The 19,524-nt window shown below is 42.8% G+C and overlaps 1 protein-coding gene across 1 annotated transcript in view; it reads right to left on the bottom strand.

Moving 5' to 3' along the window:
* LOC121860049 (probable myosin light chain kinase DDB_G0271550) overlaps nt 1-13,960 on the bottom strand; it is a 35,903-nt gene extending 21,943 nt beyond the window's left edge. The window contains exon 1 of the mRNA XM_042357056.1: nt 13,852-13,960. The gene's annotated coding sequence lies outside the window, so the exon portion shown is untranslated. The remainder of the gene's footprint in view (nt 1-13,851) is intronic.
* Between the last annotated feature and the right edge of the window lie 5,564 nt (nt 13,961-19,524).

Below are 19,524 nucleotides of genomic sequence, written 5' to 3' on the forward strand. Positions count from 1 at the left end.
AGTTAGTGGAATTCACTAAATCATCATTTATCAAGTACATAACGCATTGAGTGCCGGAAGCAGAGCAAAATTCTACGTAGTGATACACCATAATCTCTTGGGTGAGTAACCAGTGTGAAGGTATCCGAGTTCTACGGTAAGAAAGCCACTTCCCTGCACTTAAAACGTAACAATTGGCGCCCGAACAGGGACCCAGACCGTGGATGATTGCACAATTGTATCGCCACACCTACACCATGTCAGCTCGTGCAGCGGCTTTTGAGGAAGCACGTGCCCTCGGGCTGGAGGGGGCTGAGGCGGTTGCATACATGGAGAAGGCTGAGGAGAGAGAAGACAAGCGACGCGAGCACGAAGAACTCTTAGCCCAGCTAGACTTTCAGAAGGAAGAAAAGAAGCTGGAACGTGAAGAGAGACAAAGGGAACGGGCGTTCCAACTGGCCTTAGCGGAAAGGAACCAAAATTCTCCCACTCAAAACGTCACTTATAGGAAATTTCCCCAGATGCCCACCTTTAAGGAGGGCGAATCCATGGAAATGTACATTTCCCGGTTTGAGCATCTCGCAGAAGCCTACGAGCTTGATGACAGCATTAAGGAATTTGAGTTCCTGAGCCTATTTGATGGGAAAGCTTTAGGGATTCTTCGACGACTAGAGTGTCCTGAAAATAAATTCCCTGACATGAAGTCTGCACTGCTGCGGGCATATGGGCTGACTACTGAGCAGGCCAGGCATCAGTTCAACAGGGCAATGTTGGAAGAAAATGAAACGGTTGCACAGTTCCGGGATCGTTTAAGGGACTATGTGGCTCAGTGGATGAGTAAGGATGAAACCCCCAAGTCCATGGAAGGGGTTATAGACTTAATGGTGCGCACGCAGTTAGAAAGGTCTTGTCCCCCTGAACTTGTGGCTCAAATCAGGGCCAATGGAGTTAAGACGTCGAAGGAAATGGCAAGCAAATCAGACTCTCATTTCAGCGCTTTTGGGTACCACACTCGGAGGCGGTGGTCGAACAGGGAGTCGGCAGGTAACCAACAAAGTCAACAACCTCTACAGAAACAGCCACCGAACCCACCCAGGCAACAAGGAAATAACCAGCAACCACAACCGCAAAGACAGCAACAGAAACAGCAGCAGAAGCAGTACCAAGGCCCCCCGAAGTATCAGGACAGTTGGAGGGACAGTTGGCGCCCGGGCAACAATCCACGATGGAACCAGCGGCAGGAAGCCGCCGTGGCTCAATTCGTAGGCCAAGGTGCCAGCAATGATAATCCACAAAGAGACCAGCAGCAGGAAGCCTCCGGTGTTCAAACTGTGGGCGGGGAGTGGCCTGACCTTCCAGCAGGGCCGATCGTCGTGCAACCTGAAGCAGGGGCTCATACCGAATCAAGTCTACCCCAACACCCCTACTGACTAACTGCCGCCTCCAACCTCTCCTCGAGGGGTCACCCCACCTTTCTTGTTAAACCTGGATACGTTGGAGGAGTTCCAGCGACTGTCATGCGAGATAGTGGGGCATCGGGCTGTATTGTCAGGAAGGAATTGGTGGGGCAACATCAATACACCGGAGCACAAGTAAGTGTTAAATTAGCCAATAGTTACATTCAAACGGTTCCAGTGGCCAAGATTGAGGTGGACACCCCCTTCTTCTCAGGTTGGGTCACTGCAGCAGTCATGAGGGAACCTATATACGATCTCATCATTGGGAATATCAAGGGAGCAAGAAACAGTTGTGCAGTGGATGCTGCAACCCAAACTGATGCTGCCGCTTTGACCCAAGTTAATGCTGCTGCAGTCACTCGGGGTATGGCCCAAACAAAACCTCGAGTCACCCCATTGGCTATTGCCACATCGTCTGATCTCATCAATAGTCAGGATGTCGTCCAAGAGCAAGAGGATGACAGCACGCTCACTTCGGTACACAAGAGTTTGATAGTTGGGACCATCAAGGAGACATTTGGGAATCGAACGAGGTTCGTAAAGAAGAGGAACCGTCTCTACCGAGAGACCGTGACGTCTCTGGGTGAAACACGACTACAGTTCGTGGTTCCTTCCAAGTACCGCCTGGCTGTGTTCAAGCTAGGTCATTGCACTGCTCTTGGCGGTCATATGGGTAAAAAGAAGACCTTTGACCGCATCAGTGCAGCGTTCTTCTGGCCAAGGATGGGCCAGGAGATCACCAGGCTAGTCCGCTCTTGTGATGTGTGCCAGAAAACCAGTGATCGAGGGCGAGTTCCGCCTGCACCACTACGGCCCCTCCCACTGATCTCTGAACCCTTTGAGAGGGTGGCGGTGGACATTGTAGGGCCGATAAACCCAAGGGCGAGCGATGGGGCAAAGTATATTCTCACCTTGGTGGACTTTAGCACGAGGTGGCCCGAGGCTGTGCCCTTGAGGAACATTGAGGCCACGACTGTTGCAGAAGCCATGTTGGAAATCTTCTGTCGGGTTGGTATTCCCAAACAAGTCCTCAGTGACAGGGGAACCCAGTTTACTTCTGCCATGATGGAGGAGTTGATGCGGTTGTTATCGGTAAAGGGGCTAAAGACAACACCCTATCACCCGATGTGCAACGGACTCTGTGAGAGGTTTAATGGGACGCTGAAGAAAATGCTCAGGAGGATGGCAGCCGAACAACCTAAGGAGTGGCCACGCTACATTGCCCCACTTCTGTTCGCGTACCGGGAGGCGCCACAGAGCTCGCTCAAGGTGTCTCCCTTCGAGCTTATGTACGGCAGGTCCGTCCGGGGACCACTACAGGTTCTTCGGGAACTGTGGGATGATGAGGAATCAGATCCGGAAGTCAAGACCACTTATACATATGTCATTGACTGAGCTGATCGTCTCCAAGAAACCTGCCAACTGGCAGAGCAAGAGCTGATAAAGGCTCAAGAGGTCCAGAAGACTTACTATGACAAGAAGGCCAAGCTTCGTTGTTTCAAGCCAGGTGATCAGTGCCTGGTTCTGTTGCCTACGATGCGCAATAAGTTACTGGCTCAGTGGAAAGGTCCATTCGACATTGCAGAGCGTGTCTCGGATCTGACTTACATCGTCCAGGTGGGATCTCGACGAAAGAAGTTCCACATCAACATGCTGAAGAAGTACTTCCAGTCACCGATCGGGGGTACAGTCTCCACTGAGGAAGACAGGGACGAGCCTTCCCAGTGTGATTCAGGGGTAACTTGTGCTGCCACAGTGATCTCTGACAGTGATGAGGAGGATGGGCCTGTCACTGCACGCTCCCGCCAGAGTGAGACTTTCACGGACGTTGAGGTGAACGGAAATCTATCAGCAGAGGAACGAGATGCCATTGGCTCTCTGTTGCATCGCTACAAGGACATCTTCTCTGATAAGCCAGGAGTTGCCCGGGTCGACTGTCACACTATTGAACTGACCAGCCCTACACCTGTTCGGGTAAAGCCCTATCCTATACCTATGCGACTACTGGACACTGTCAAACAAGAAATTGAGGAAATGGAAGCAGTAGGAATCATCGAGAAATCATCGTCTCCATACTGTAGTCCTATGGTAGTCGTCCGAAAAAAGGATGGGGGTGTCAGGATCTGTGGGGATTATAGGAGAGTAAATGCCATTACCCAGGTGGATGCTGAACCTATGTGTGATCAGAAAACTATTTTTTCAAGAATAGCTGGTTCCAAGTTATTTACCAAACTTGATCTGACCAAGGGGTTCTTCCAAATCTCATTGGACCCGAAGAGTCGGCAGATCACAGCCTTTGGTACGCCAGGGGGTCTCTATCAGTACAGAGTCCTTCCCTTTGGTCTCACAAACTCCCATGCCATCTTCAACCGTGTCATGAGGCAAGTCCTAAACGGCATCAAGGGAGTTGAGGCATTTGTGGACGATGTGATAATCCATTCAGAAACATTTGAGGAACACCTGGAACTCTTAGAGGAGGTGTTCCGGAGGTTCCAACAAAAAAACATGACCGTGAAACCAAGTAAGTGCGAGATCGGTCAGGCTGCAGTACAGTTCCTCGGGCACACTGTCGGCGGAGGACGCTGCACCTGTCAGAATGAGAAGATCAAAAAGGTCCAAGATGCACCACGGCCCACTACAAAAAAACAATTGAGGTCATTTCTGGGCCTCGTAGGGTACTACCGGAACTTCATCCCAAACTTTGCCGTGGTGGCTCTCCCTTTATCCGACCTGCTCAAGAAACATGCCTCTAACAAGGTGCAATGGGGACCTGAACAAGAGGATTCTTTCAGTGCCCTCAAGAACCTGCTATGCAAGCAACCCATCCTTCAACTGGTGAGGAAGGAAGAGCCTTTCATCCTCTGGACCGATGCTTCACAGGATGGGGTTGGCGCAGTGCTACTACAAGAGGCAGACGGCGAGGTTTTTCCAGTTGCGTATCACAGTCGCAAGTTGAAACCTGCAGAGAGGAATTACAGCACGGTCGAGAAGGAACTTCTGGCAGTGGTGGAAGGCATCAAGAAGTACTACTACTATCTCTACGGAGGTGAGTTTGTGTTGGAGACAGACCACATGCCGCTCACCAGTCTCCGACCATCTAAGAATGCAAATGCTCGTCTGATGCGGTGGGCACTGTATCTCCAGCAGTTCAACTTCGTTCTCCGGTACATCAAGGGCAGCCTGAATGTGGGGGCTGACCTCCTATCTCGACTTGTGGGAGAACCTGAGCAACTGATTGAGAGGTCACCTTCCCAAATGAGTGTGGAGTTGGTCTAGACTCCAGTCGACTCGAGCCTCCAAGCGTCTGGCGGCTCGTCATATGTTATGTATAATTTTCTCACACCTTTCTACACTTGAGAACATAACACAACACCTGTGCCACCTAAACAATGTATACATACCCTACACCACGCAACACGTTGCTCTAATGTAAATGTAGCGTGCTTACGCTTAGCATGAACTATTGCTCGGGAATTGTCACCCTCGCCGCGGAGTTTTCCTCCAGCCAAAAAAAAAAATAAAGTAAATGTTGAGGTTTTCCCTCAGTGGCGATTGGCGACTACATTCCGTTGCAGTGTTAGTGTTACACACACACCACAGTGTGAATGTCGAATTGTGTGTCTGGGCTAGGCATTCTCTTGATTGTATACAGGTGGTGAAAATTTATTCTCCAAGAGAAAAATTTTTCTTAGTAGGGGCGATTGTCATGGGTTGCGTTGGGCCTCCCGCACAACCCATCCCAATTGTTTGTTTACGGTAGAGATAAGGTAACCGGCCAGCCATGACTGGGACATGTAGGGGGGGGCAGGCCAGTGAGACAGTGGTGTACTGTTCATCACTTCACGCCTCAAAAAAAAACCAATTTAGCCAGTGGGCTTTAGACCTTGGGCTAGAGACGACCTCCTGCTCCGCGGACTTAAGATTAGGGGCCATACAGTCCTACCAGTGCTACGGGTCTGTGTGTGCAAATCCCCGAGATTTTTTTTGTTAAGTCCAGCGACAAGTTAACACATCCTGTAAAGGAAGTGATCAATGGTGAGGGCCTGTTTGCTACAAGAGCAATCCAGGCCGGCCTAATAGATCTAAACGATTAATTCACCAGGTTGACAAACTCTCCCTTATAACTTACGGTACTGTGGCGTGAATGTGAGTGACTGACCTATCCATGCAAATTATAAGTCCAGTGTATGGAATTGTGCCAAATAAACGTAAGTGCAATCATCTGCCCGTATCTGTGATCCCTCTATTATCATTGTTACCAAGGGTAATGACTCATTGGTTATGACAAAGTATAACCAATAATGTAGATGGATGTTGGAAGTTAGTGGAATTCACTAAATCATCATTTATCAAGTACATAATGCATTGAGTGCCGGAAGCAGAGCAAAATTCTACGTAGTGATACACCATAATCTCTTGGGTGAGTAACCAGTGTGAAGGTATCCGAGTTCTACGGTAAGAAAGCCACTTTCCTGCACTTAAAACGTAACACCAGATATCAGATGAACAACGATGTTATAGAGAAATCCGATTGTGAGAAAGACTTAGAAGTAGGAATCTTAAGCCAAGTAAACAATGTGTATTTGCTCGAAACAAGACTAATAAAATACTTGGGTTCAAACAAAGGAGTGTTAGTTACAAGACTAGAGAGGTCATCCTGAAACTATATCTTGCGCTTATGAGACCTCACTTGGATTATGCAGTTCAATTCTGGTCACCGTATTACAGAATGGATATAGAATCCCTAGAAAGAATTCAGAAGAGAATGACAAGACTAATCCCGGGCATTAGGAACCTCGAGTACAGAGACAGGAAAAATCATTTTAATTTGCACTCCCTCGAGAGACGTAGAGTGAGGAGCGATATGATAGAGGTGTATAAATGGAAGTCAGGGCTAAACAAAGGGAACATAACAAAGGTACTCAAACTATCCAACCAGGAGCGAACTCGTAACAATGGTTTTAAATTAGATAAATTTAGATTTAGGCGTGAAATAGGTAAACATTGGTTTGGAAATAGAGTAGTGGATGACTGGAACAAGTTAACAAATATCATCATTAACTCGAATACGTTGGATAGCTTCAAGCATAGGTTGGATGGATATATGAGCAATAGGGGTTGGGTGTAAATGGGACTGCCCAGTATGGGCCAATAGGCCCACTGCAGTTATGTTCTAAGTTAATTACAGAATTTTTTTATATCTAGTGCAAGCTATGGAATATTTATACTCAATTTAATCACCATCTTGCAAGAATTCCAGCAATACAAGTTATATTTTGCTAAGTCAAAATAGTGACATTTTATAAGCAAAAAACTTAAACTCCCTGTTTTTTATAATCCCAACTAAGCACCCTTCCTGGTTGTCAACACCCCACCTCCACCCTCCTCTCCTCCCAGCCAGCAAGGGAGGCAGATGGCAGTGAGTGATAAGGATTAATGGGATGACGGCAATTTTAGGCTTAAAGTTTTTATCTTATAAAATGTCACCGACTTGACTTAGCAGAACATAAATTACATTTCTGGAATCCTTGCAAGATACCGATTACTTTGAGTGTAAATATCCCATAGTTTGCCAAAGAGATAAATTTTTTAATCCTTCAGCTTAGTACATTTGAGTACAAAGTGAGTACAGTAATGTTGCTCAAAATTATGGCTTTTTCACAGGAAAAGGGTCTGTATTACTAGCTCCAGTGGTCAGGATATTATGGTAACAAATGTTACAATATACAGTGACCCCTCGTTTAACGAACACCTCGGTTAACGTAATTTCGATTAACGAACTGCCTTCCATAAGGATCTTCAATTCGGTTAACGAAAAAAAATTCGGTTAACGAAGTTCTTACGAACCGACCTCAACATGTTTTCGCTTGCACTGACCGGACAACCAGCTTTAGTATCAGTCCGCCAATACATTAATCGGTTCTAGGGCTTAAATTCCTTACTATTTTAGTAAATATCAAGAAGTTTATACTATTCAATAATTTTAAAAGTTTAATATTCAATTGTTTAGTCATTTTAACAATTATTGAACATAATTGAAGGTAAAGTGACTAGTTTAATGCGCGGCATCCAGCCTCTTAACACAGCAAACAGGAGTTAGTCTCTCTCTGTTTTCACTGGAGGTAACATCTTGCTTGAGACTCTCTTCAACTAAAGCTTTTTTCTGTGTTTCCAAGCAAATTATTGGTCATTTTGAAATATATTTTACATATTGACAATATATAATGCAGTGCAGTGTTGATTTAAAGAAAATAATCTTGAATTACACCAAGAGAGCTAAAATTTTATGGGTGAAATGGCGCCATAGGGTGACTTCTCTTCCACCCCAATGCCTTCTCTTCTTCCTTCTCCTCCACCCCCCATTCTAAATCCCATCATCATCATCATCGTCCAGGAGCCTTCTACATACACACCTCAAAGTAAGTGAACTTTTCTACCATTTTTGTTGAATTTAGGAAATTTTCGATGAGCTGGAACCAATTACCCAAAAACCCATTGAAACAACGGTTTCGGTTAACGAACGACCTTCTGGAACGGATTGAGTTCGTTAACGGAGGGGTCACTGTATTCCAAATAAATTCTTTGTTTAATTCTGTACAAAGACTGGTAGACACTGACCGTGCTCCCCTAAAAAGGTTGTCTGCTTTTGTCATTCTTACTGGGCAAAATATTGTTTATTGTTATTTATTAATTAGTAAAGATATGTTACTGTAATAATTTTTGCTTATTAATACCAGTACCCTTCATATACAGTAAAATACTTGTTTTTACCTTATAATTTGGCTGATTATATATTGCATTTTTTCTAAAGTAGTATTTAATATTTTATTTTATCAAAGATAAAACATACACCATAAGAGGCTGATCATACGAAAATATATAATAATAAATGCTGGAGGGTGTGTGTTGGTGGTATGTGTTTGTGATGTTGAGGTGTATTCCTGACACACAAACACAAGGGAATTAAGACAACAAGCATCTCTCAAATCACCCACACAACTCTGCTTTCTCACTCCATATTTTAAAATGTTGTGTAACATAATGTTGAAGGGATACAACTTTGCTCATTTATACTTATACTTCCCAAAATCTCCCTAAAAATACTTAAACTTTTATATTTATTCAAGACATCTTCAGGTCATGAGACCCACTAATCCCCTTCCCAAGAATGGGTGACCAGACATTCCATCCCTGTAAATTCAGTTTCCTCTGAAGATGTCTTGAATAAAACCGAAAGCTAAGGTGCTCCAGTGTATACTTAGTTGACCGAGAGCTCGATTTAGGGGAAATTTTGATTTAACGCACAGGGGTGGTTCAAATTAGTTTGTTAAATCGAGAATATACTGTAGTTCTTCCTGGGTTCTGTTGCTAGGTTAGGTTAGGCTGGAAATTTAAATACAGGGATGACCGAAACTAACATTTTACCCAAGCCTGCCCACTTTAGGAAAGTCATTGTTGTTGCGAGTTTAAGTGGTTATATCTCTTACGGACATAAATATCATATTCATTTATAAAAAAAACATAGTGGATATTTTGCCGTGACCAGCTAAGTTTCTACTAATGCTATTTTACCGTGAATGCGCTGTGACTGGCTAAGTACTAAGTTAGGTAAGGTTAGGTAGGTTTCTTTGGTTGCTTCGGTCAGGATCTATTTTATAATGATAACAATATCTGTAGAAAAAATTACCACAATAGAACAACTTCTGGTTGGGTATGCTTATAGCTACACAACGGTTTACTCACGGCGATATAAATGAGTTGTTCGCCAGTAATGGATGGTCGTTGTGTACCTATAAACATACTTAACACATATTTCTGTTGTGCATGGAAACTACTAAAAAAATAAAGGAAAAGATTCCTTTTAGGTCGTACATGTAATTTCATATTTCTATTTATATCGGGGGAAAAAATCTATTACGTTTCCAGCACAAATGTATAATTTTTTAGTATTTTAACTGGTAAGACCTCCCCACTTACCAACAATATTGGTTGTTGAAAATGGGCAGTAGAGGGAGAATGTGCAGTAAAATACTAAAAAGAACACCAAACAAGCATTTGAAAACCTTGCCTAACTTGAAAAAAGGTTAAAATTATGGTATTGTCTGAGAACATCACTACCACCAGAAAGAGTTGTTGGATTTTGTTCATTTTTTCCCAGTTATTTTATCATTATAAAAGAGCGACATTTACTAGAATCTAAAAGAAGTAGACCTCACCAACCGAAGAAGGTAAAAATCATCGTTTCAGGGATCCAGTGATTTTTTTCTTTGGAGGGGGGAGGGGATCAGTAGTTTAGGTGATTCTAAGACACTTTTCTTTTATAGTATTTTGCCAGCTCATGATTACTTTAAGAGAAAAAAAAAATACATTTCAGTTTTGGAGAGCCAGTGATTTTTATTATTATTTTTTAATCAGTAATTTAGACAATTAAAAGACACTTTTCTTCCATGGTATTTTGACTGCTCATGATTACTTTCAGAGAAAATCTAAAAAAATCGAAAATCTTCGTATACTGTAACTAAAAACATTCATAGATTTTCCAAAAATGTAGTACGATTTTCTCTGAAAGTATTAATGTGCGGGCAAAATGCCATAGGAGAAAAATCTCTTAGAATTGTCTAAACTACTGATTCTCCCACCCTAAAAAAAAAAATTTAAAATATTCAAAATAGCTGGATCCACAAAACAATACTACCCCCCAAGAAACCTACCTAATCTTACCTAATTTCCTAGCGGGGGAGAAGGAGGGGGGGGGGACCTTCTGTCATATTAAACAGAAAGTACTTAGGTAGCCAATCAGAGCGAGCACACTCACTGTAAAATGGTGTTAGTTTCGAGGCGGATCCAGGAATATCAAGAGAAGGAGTCCAAGAAGTTGTGGGTGGGGGAACATGGCAAGCCCAGCGAGCCCACCCAGCTGGGGTGTTTTGGGGGGCACTGTTACCCCCCTATAAATTTTTTTGAAATCTGACCAATATCATAGGCATTTTGAGGTCATTTTGAAGCAATGCACACTTGATATTCTGTCCGGACCCCCAGGAAACCCCTGGATCTGCCCTTGGGTTAATATTCGTCCATTGGCTTTCCGCAGGTTCCCGCCATGCTTACCTGAGGTTATACTCCTCACTTATGAGTCGGTTGTCTCTTCCTTTCCTCATCCTCCTTATAGGTTAGGATAGATTAGGTTAGGTAAGTTGGTTCTTTTTATATGAGAATATATATTTTTTGTTGGTGTTTTACTCAAATTTGACCTCCATTTTTTTTTGCAAATTATATTTGTTAAAAGTGAAATATTTTTTTTTGCAAAAACCACTAAGGTAAATTTGTATTAGTGCACACAACTCTGTTAGAAAGTCAAAACTATGTTTTCCTAGTGTATTTTTGTGTGTTTGGTTGGTTCCGACCTTGATTTCCGTCGGAAATTGCCTATTTTTTTAGCTATCGGGTGTTTTGGGTGGGGCATTTTCAGACAAAAATCATGGCCAAGCCAATACAAAATACACCAAATAAACACTAGAAAAACATATAAACCAAACCTTCTTTTTTGGATGATCTGATCTGACCTAACCTAACTCTCCCTATATGATGGAATCACTTATTTCTTACCTTATTGACCTGGTTCTGGTTCCTTTGTAATCACTGACGGTGTACGAACACTAATGTCTCTTCTTTGTTTAGGGAATAAGGAACAAGTTACTACAATGGCAACTATGTTTGGTCTTGACGATATTTACAATCCTTATTACACTTAGAACACTTCACTGAGGTCGGGAGAACACCATGTGATCTAAAAAGTGCTATTGCTTGTTCGTTTTTCCCCCAAAACCCGCAATGAACTCCATATAATTGAAGTGACACCCATCGCAGACTTCCATGGTCGGAAATGAATTTGAATTTCAAAATATGAGACCCAAAATCACAATCAGACGGTAATATAATAGAAGAAAATTATCTTAAAATTAGACGTCTTATTCGAATATGATAATAGATTTGGGGTAGGAAAGTTGTGTGCACAAATACAAAAATACCACCGCTTATTTGCACACGAAATGAAGGTCAGATTTGAGTAAAACACACCTAAAAATAAAAAAAATAAAACCTATTCCCATACCAAAACCTGACAACAGCCAGTGGACGAATATTTGGTAATATTGCAGTAAACAGCAACCGCAGAGTTCCGTAAATTCACTACACTCAACCGATATCCCAGGGTAGGGCCACCGGGGTCCGTCCCTGGCTTGGGGGTTTGGTAAGGTTTAGTTTGGTTATATTGTATGTTAGAAATTTTACCTTTACCCTCCCTTGTAGTAGGAACTTAGCCAGTCACGGCAAAATACTGCGTAAATTTTACGCCTTTCCTCGGACATCCATCACGAAAATAATAGTGGATGGTATCTAAGTCCAGTGTAACAATGTTAAATTCTACACTACTACTAGCAAATTGGTAAAGGTGTAGAAGAGGGTGACCACCAGAAGGAATTGTCCGAATTTGTTTAAATTTTTTTACACATTAATATCATGATATTAAACACAAAAATGGAAACGACAACGCATAGAACCTAACCTAACATACCTAACCTATGGGTTTGTTAGGTCAGGTTCTATTAAGTTCCATGCATTATCGTGTTAATTTATGTGTTAAACAACTTACCTTAATATTGGCGAGGAGGAATACGTGGAAGCGTTCACCATAACAAACAACTCTTGAAAAGGGATTCAGCGAGGTAAACAACAAAAATGGCGCCAGGAGGAAAATTGTGAAGCGGCATAGAGTAAATAAAAAGATTGGGTGAATTTATAGTATCACGCCAGTCTTTATTTCCATATTAAAAATGTGTATCTCGTAATGTTTACACAATTCTGAGACATTTTTCTTTATGATATTTCCACCGGAAATTAAGGATAACCGAGATATTAATTTTTCAAGATTATGACTTTCGCTCAGTCACAAGTGTCACCATGATTTGTTTACTTATGGCGGAGGTGGTTTGACCCCCTGCTCACGCATCGCTCCAGGCCTCCGGTGGGGTGTTAGGTTAGGTTTTCTTGGTTGGTTGGTAATATAATTTGTTACTTATTCTAAAAAAAATCCAACTTTTTTCCGTTATGATTGTTTAGTGGGGAGGCTTTCTGAAAAACACATGATTTCTGGTGGAAATGAATATAAAATTCGCTCGAAACTCATCAAAATACAGAGGAAAAACCTATTTTTAATATCGAAATAAAGACCGGTGTCATACGATAAATTGGCCAGAGGTTGTCAGGTTCTATGTATTGTTTCCATTTGTGTTTAACATAATGTTATTAGCATTATATAAAAAAATACAAAATAATGCATAGAACCTAATAAAACCTGACCGGTATTATATTCTTGTAACACCGTTCATTCCTACCACTAATCTATTATCATATTCGAATAAGACGTCTAATTATGAGATAATTTTCATCTATTACATTACCAGCGGAAATGTATAATAACGAAGATAGCTCTTCCAAAATATTTTCTTCCATTAACATCCTGCCATTATCGTCTGCCTCTCCTCCAACACTGCGTGTCTCCTGCGTCCCCTTCATAAATCATCCTGCGCATGTGTTGCTGTACACATCACGCGGCCAATCAAAAGCCTTTTTGATTTTGAAATCAATTAAAATGTTTTTGGGTTTAATTCACGGTATTTTTGGCCTAATCAAATTCAAGTTCAGTTCCGACCATGGAAGTCTGCGATGGGTGTCACTTAAAGAATATGGAGCTGATTGCGAGTTTTTGGAAAAAAACGAAGAAACTATAGCATTTTTTCGATTGCATGGTGTTCTTCCAACATCAGTAAAGTGTATTAAGAGCAAGACTGAATGTAAATATCGCAAAGACCAACACATGTGGCGCTGTGTAAGAATCTCAGACTGCAACGACGAACAAGAACCAGGCCAATAAGGTAAGAAATAGGTGATTCCATCATATGGTGAGTCAGTTAAGTTAGGTTAGGTTAGGTTATTGTTTTTCTAGTGTTTTATTGTGTATTTGTTAGTCGCTTAGGCACTTTCTTTTCTCGGAAAACGTCAAACGAAAAAAAGTCGCAAAAAAACCCCGGCTAATTTCCGCCAAAAAGGAAGGTCATTTTCGGTCTCGGCACACACAAATACACTAGAAAAATATATTTTTAACTTGCTACAAGTGAACGGTGCTACAAGAAAAATTTACCACCTGACCTTACATACCCAGCCTATGGGTATGTTAGGTCAGGTTCTATTAGGTTCTATTGTCGTTTCCATTTTTGTGTTTAATATCATGGTAATTGTGTGTAGAAAACATTTCAACTAATTCGGACAATTCCTTCTGGTAATCACCCTCTTCTACACCTCTACCGACAAATTTTTATATTATGAGAGGAAATTGCTCTTCAACAATACCACTTACTGAATGAGGAACAAGTATACTATAAGTTGGGTTGCCAAGATGCGTCAACTCCGTCAACAATAACAACCTTGGTCGACGCGAGGCGTAAGATGTTAACGAACAACAAATGACTACGGCACTAAATATTTCATTGAGGTAGACGATACAAATCATATAACTCAACCTAACAAAGCATTAACCAATTATAGTTTCTAATATATATTTTCTTATCAGATATTATTTATTTAATTAACTATGTCATAAAAAACTCGTAATATCGCACCCTTTACTTCTATCGTGAAACATTTCCTACATTGTACGTTTTGCGGCGCAGGTGACGCACAACAGATTTGTGAGTAGTATTCCCAGATCTAGCATATTTTTACGCTTTTCGCATAATTTCGACCCAATATTACAGCTTAGCATATATTTTAAACAAAAATCTCGCATAATTTTGTTTAATCTGGAACAAATCTTGAATATTATAAAGTTAGCCATAGGAATACGCAAAAAGCAAGGAAAAAGTTTACCTTGTTGAAAGCCCTAAAACTAAAAGCCCAGCTAAGGAAGCAAGACTCTAATTACTTCTATCCTCTTCACCACTGATCGGCTCGTTAGCCGCTTGGGCGATCGGTCACGTCTCTGTTACTTTTCTTTTTCTTTTATCCTCTTCACCACTGATCGGCTCGTTAGCCGCTTGGGCGATCGGTCACGTTGTGGGGTATGAGATTGTTTGGTTCACACTCAGGATGGGATGGAGAAAGGAAACTCACAATGTGCTCTCTATATACATGTTGTATTGGATGTACAATGCAGCTTGGTGCTGGGAAGGCAGCATGGTTACAAGCGTGATGTAGAGAGAGCTGGTTGGTGAGGACGCTCAGAGAAGGACAGCTTGTGGGTCGCCATGCTCGCCAGCGGGAGAGAGGACCGCCAGGCAGGCGGAGGAGCGAGGGAAGGCCGCCAGGCAGCGGCGGAGGAGGAGGTGTTGCTGGCTGCGGCTGTAGGTAGAAGGAGAGACAGATCACCACGAGGTCAGGTCTTAAATAGCGGGGGTAGGCGTGGCTTAGCAGTTGACCCCCGCTCCGTGGTGTATGGCGGCGCTGGTTGACCTAGACCACGAGGCATACACTGGGGAATTGGTGGGGTCGGCTAGGCAGCGACAAACAGCGTTTGTAGGGGAGAATTCCACTACAACGTCTCTGTTACGCACTGTTGGCAAGTACTGGCCATGCACTGGCTCCTCATTTTTTTTTTTTTTTACGGGGATTAGCCCACCCGACCACAGGTCACTGACCCACATCGGGGCCTGGGAGACGAAAATGTAATAATAATAATAATATTAATAATAATAATAATAATAATAATAATATTAATAATAATAATAATAATAATAATAATAATAATAATAATAATAATAATAATAATAATAATAATAATAATGATAATAATAATGATAATAATAATAATAATAATAATAATAATAATAATAATAATAATAATAATAATAATAACAAAACTGTAATAATAATAATAAAGGAATACAAAAACTAACAAAACCCAAATTAATAATGAGAAACGCTATATGTACAGTATGTTGTGTTATCAAGTAAGAGAAACAATTGAGACCCTGCAATTGTGTGTAAATGGGGCAGAAAGACAGATCAGCAACCTGGGACTTGGTCACAATATTCGTGATGCCATATAGCAGCAGGGTCTACCATCAGACAATACATTATGCTTCGAATATCTTCCCAGGCGGTAGTACCTCCCTGTTTGATAGCTGCCTACTACCTACTTTTACATTTTATCCTGTTCACCACTGATCGGCTCGTTAGCCGCTTGGGCAATCGGTCACGTCTCTCATTACTTTGCCTTTTCTTTTATCCTCTTCATCAAATGATCGGCTCGTTAGCCGCTTGGGCGATCGGTCACGTCTCTGTTACGCACTGTTGGCAAGTACTGGGCATGCACCGGCTCCTGAATGTACCTGAACCTGCTACAGTGTTGGTCAAGTCTTGTCTTGAAAGAGCTCACACTAGGTGCCGTCACAACACATTCTGGTAGATTCTTCCAAGAGTTCACAACTCTCACTCCGAAAAAGTTTGCCCTCACAGTTTTCTGGACTTGCGGCTTCTTCAATCTTGAGCTGTGACCCCTTGTGGGGCGAGCGTCCTCCAGCTCCAAGTAAGGACACTCGAATGAGTAGTGCTCCTTGAGATGCTTATACACCTCAATTAGGTCACCCCTTGCCTGACTGTAGTATAAGCTAGGCAAGTTCAGGCGCTCCAATCTCTCAGGGTAGCTGAGGGGCTGAAGTGCAGGCACCAGTCTGGTGGCCCTCCTTTGAGCATTTTCAGCCAACTGACAGCCCCTACTATATCTCGGGGACCAGACGGGGTGACAGTACTCCAGATGGGGAAGCACTTCATTCTTGAAGATCGTTACGAGGGACGGACCGTCTAGATATCTGAACGACCTTCTTATAAGACCCAATAATTTATTTGCCTGATTTACCTTCTTCTTGCAATAACCCGAGAACTCCAGCTCATTGTCAACATACACGCCTAGGTCCTTCTCACATTCAGTCTCAAATAGTGCAGTTTCTTCATCCCGTTGGGATATATGATACGCCTCCTTACTGTTGGTACTCTCCAGGTGCATCCTCTTACACATCGTGACATTGAATCTCAGCAAACATTTCTTCGACCATTCTTGGAGCCCACAGAGATCCTTCTGCAGCTCTTCACAGTCCGCTTGGTTCTTGATTTCCCGAAATAACTTGGCGTCATCGGCAAACATTTGTATGGAGGAGTGTACAACATCAGGCATATCATTTATAAAAGAAACAAACAACAGCGGGTCAAATACACTGCCCTGTGGTACCCCGCTTGTGACAGGTACGGATGATGATTTAGTGTCATTGTCATGATCGAGATAACGGCTAACCTGAAAACTTTAAGGATTCATATTACGCTCAAACGACCACAAAACCTTCCGAGTCCCCCAGTGGAAACGTCCCCCGTTTTCTCTGTTCCCCGTCTTTGTCTTAAGGGAACTTTGAATATAATTATCCGCGGATTTCGTAGCAGACGCTGTATGTTGGGACCTGTTGCCATCCAACTCATTGTAATCAATTTAATTTTGCTTTTGATAGCTGAGTCAGAGCATTATTAGTGAGGATAATAGTAGGGAATGAAACTGTGTTCATAGTCTCAGTTTCAACGTCAGAGTGTACAGTAAATTAATTCATCGGAATAGAAGTAGGAGGACTCCCTGGCCTATTCTGAGTGAGGGTGCCGCGGGCATTTCTACCGTTAGTAAGTGCCCGTCACTTCATCCATACAGTTCCCTAACGCAGCCTAGGCCGTGTCTGTAGAGTGGATGTTGTATCCACTATGTCTGGGGAGATGTCCGAGGTCCAGTAGGATCAGTTACCTTCGTGAGACCCGGCCGTCAGACACTTCAGACTACCTATGGCCCCCATAGCTGGCTCGTCTGGCCCTAACGCTCGGCCTGCGAGGTGACCCCGGATCACCAAGCCACACACCACTACCAGCCTCCATCATTGGTGGATGAGTGTCTAACTCAGTAGGGCTATTTGTGTGGTGGATTTAATCCACTGGGATCTTCAGAGTTCGTCGGAAAGTACCCCATGGTGGCTGGACCCCATGGCTGTTGCTCGAGTATCACCCCTGACGACTGAGTGTTGTAGTGGCAGTTGCCCTGGTCTTTATGGTGCTAAGTGACTATAAGAGTTATGTGTTGTTGAGTATGTCCACCCAGTAGTGGTGTGAGTATGTTGAGCCTGAGGGCCTAGTACTAGATTTCGTCTGTTGGTACATATAAATTCTTTCTCCTAATTTCATATTAATGTTTAAATAAATTTTGTATTTGTATATTGTGTCTATTATTTACCTACAGTATTTACCGTTATTTCTTCCCTATTACTTGATACTATCATTACATCTACCCACGAGCTTCCTCTCGTCACGCTACCAATGGTAATAAGTATGAGAGTAAAAGGAATTGTTACTGACACACAGGCCCTTATAAAATGGTGGCAGCTCAGGCCCTCATATCATTAATCACCACACACTGCTTGAGGTCATGGAGAAAGTCTTCTATCTACGCCAGGACATTTCCCCGAATTCCGTGGCCTTCCAGTTTGATTTTCAGCCTTTCGTGGGGTACACTGTCGAAAGCCTTGGCAAAATCTAGGTAAATATTGTTATTTCCACCCCGTTCCAGAATATGGGGACAAATATCCAATACCTTGAGCAATTGTGTTAAACAGGAGCGCACCTGCATAAAATCGTGTTGGCAATCCTTTACAAGGTTGTTTCGTAGTAGATGTTCCATCGCGGCATCTCTGTTAATACTCTCAAGTACTTTACATATTATGCTGGTCAGGCTCACCGGTCTACAGTTGTTCGTGGAGTGACGATCGCCATTCTTGAAGATAGGACTTACATAAGCCACTTTCCATTCACTGGAGACCTTTTATTCATCCAGGCATTTACAAAACAGGATCTTCAGGGGCTCGGCAAGCTCGTTGCACAACTCTTTTAGCACTCTAGGATGCACCATGTGAGGGCCGGGACTCTAATGGACCTTTAGCTTTGACAGTTTATTTCTAATACCCTCTTCTGTGAACAGAATGTGGGTCAGTACTGTGTCGAAACGTCTGTCCTCAAACGCAGGAAGGTTAATCGCATCCTCTCTTGTGAACATCGAGGAAAAGAAGCTGTTCAATGCCTCAGCTTTATCCTGGCCAGAATCTGCGTAACTACCATCTTCAAGCCTCAGGGCTTGAAGCAGAGAAGGGAAGAGTCGAGGAGGAACGGGGACGGGTGTACACGGATTATATTCAGGGAGAGGGTAGTGGAAGCAAGTGTGCCGACACAGGGCCAGGGGGCAGCAGCGCACCCTCCACCCGCTCTACCCCCCACCCGGGAGGTGGCACTGTAGTGGATGCCTCCCCTACAAACGCCGTTTGTCGCTGTGTAGCCGACCCTTTTCGAATTCCCCAGCCTACGCCTCCAGCGCCGCCTGACGGAGCGGGGGTCTACTATTAACCAAATCCCTGAACATTGCCATTAAAGTACCTGTAAAGAAAGTGAAACAACATTGACGCGAAGGGAGAGATTATCGACTAAAGGAGAGAGTTAATAGAATGATGCCTTTGATTTCCACCTTATCTAATAGTTGGACAGAAAGCCACCCCCAGATATGCAGGCAATACTCCAAGATTGGGACGAATAGATCCCTTATATCTTGAACGCTGCTCAGAGGTGAAATGTTGCATCTGTAGCATTCCCAACACAGGAGGCAGCTTTGGATTATACTACTAAGGATGTGTGATTTCCAGGACATACTGGAGAATACAGGCGGGGACCTAACCTCTTTTCAGAATTTGGCAGGATGATAGCGTCTGAAATGCAATTGAAGTAGGAATATCTGCTTTACAAGTGTAATTGAAATGAAATATTGAGTTTTTGTTACTGTGGAGCTTATGGACATTCAAGTGCTGCACAGATCCGCGTTGATAGAAGTAATGATACTCAGTTCCTGAAACAGATCTGGTTGGGGAGTTAGGAGGAAAGGAAAATGTGAGGAAAGTGAAAGAGTAGAATCATCGGCATGAAATGGGTGAATTAGTTGCCTTAGTGAAGTAAATCATTGATAAAAAAG

The sequence above is a fragment of the Homarus americanus genome, unplaced genomic scaffold (genome assembly GCF_018991925.1).
Source record: "Homarus americanus isolate GMGI-L3 unplaced genomic scaffold, GMGI_Hamer_2.0 scaffold44464, whole genome shotgun sequence".
NCBI classification, from domain to species: domain Eukaryota; kingdom Metazoa; phylum Arthropoda; class Malacostraca; order Decapoda; family Nephropidae; genus Homarus; species Homarus americanus.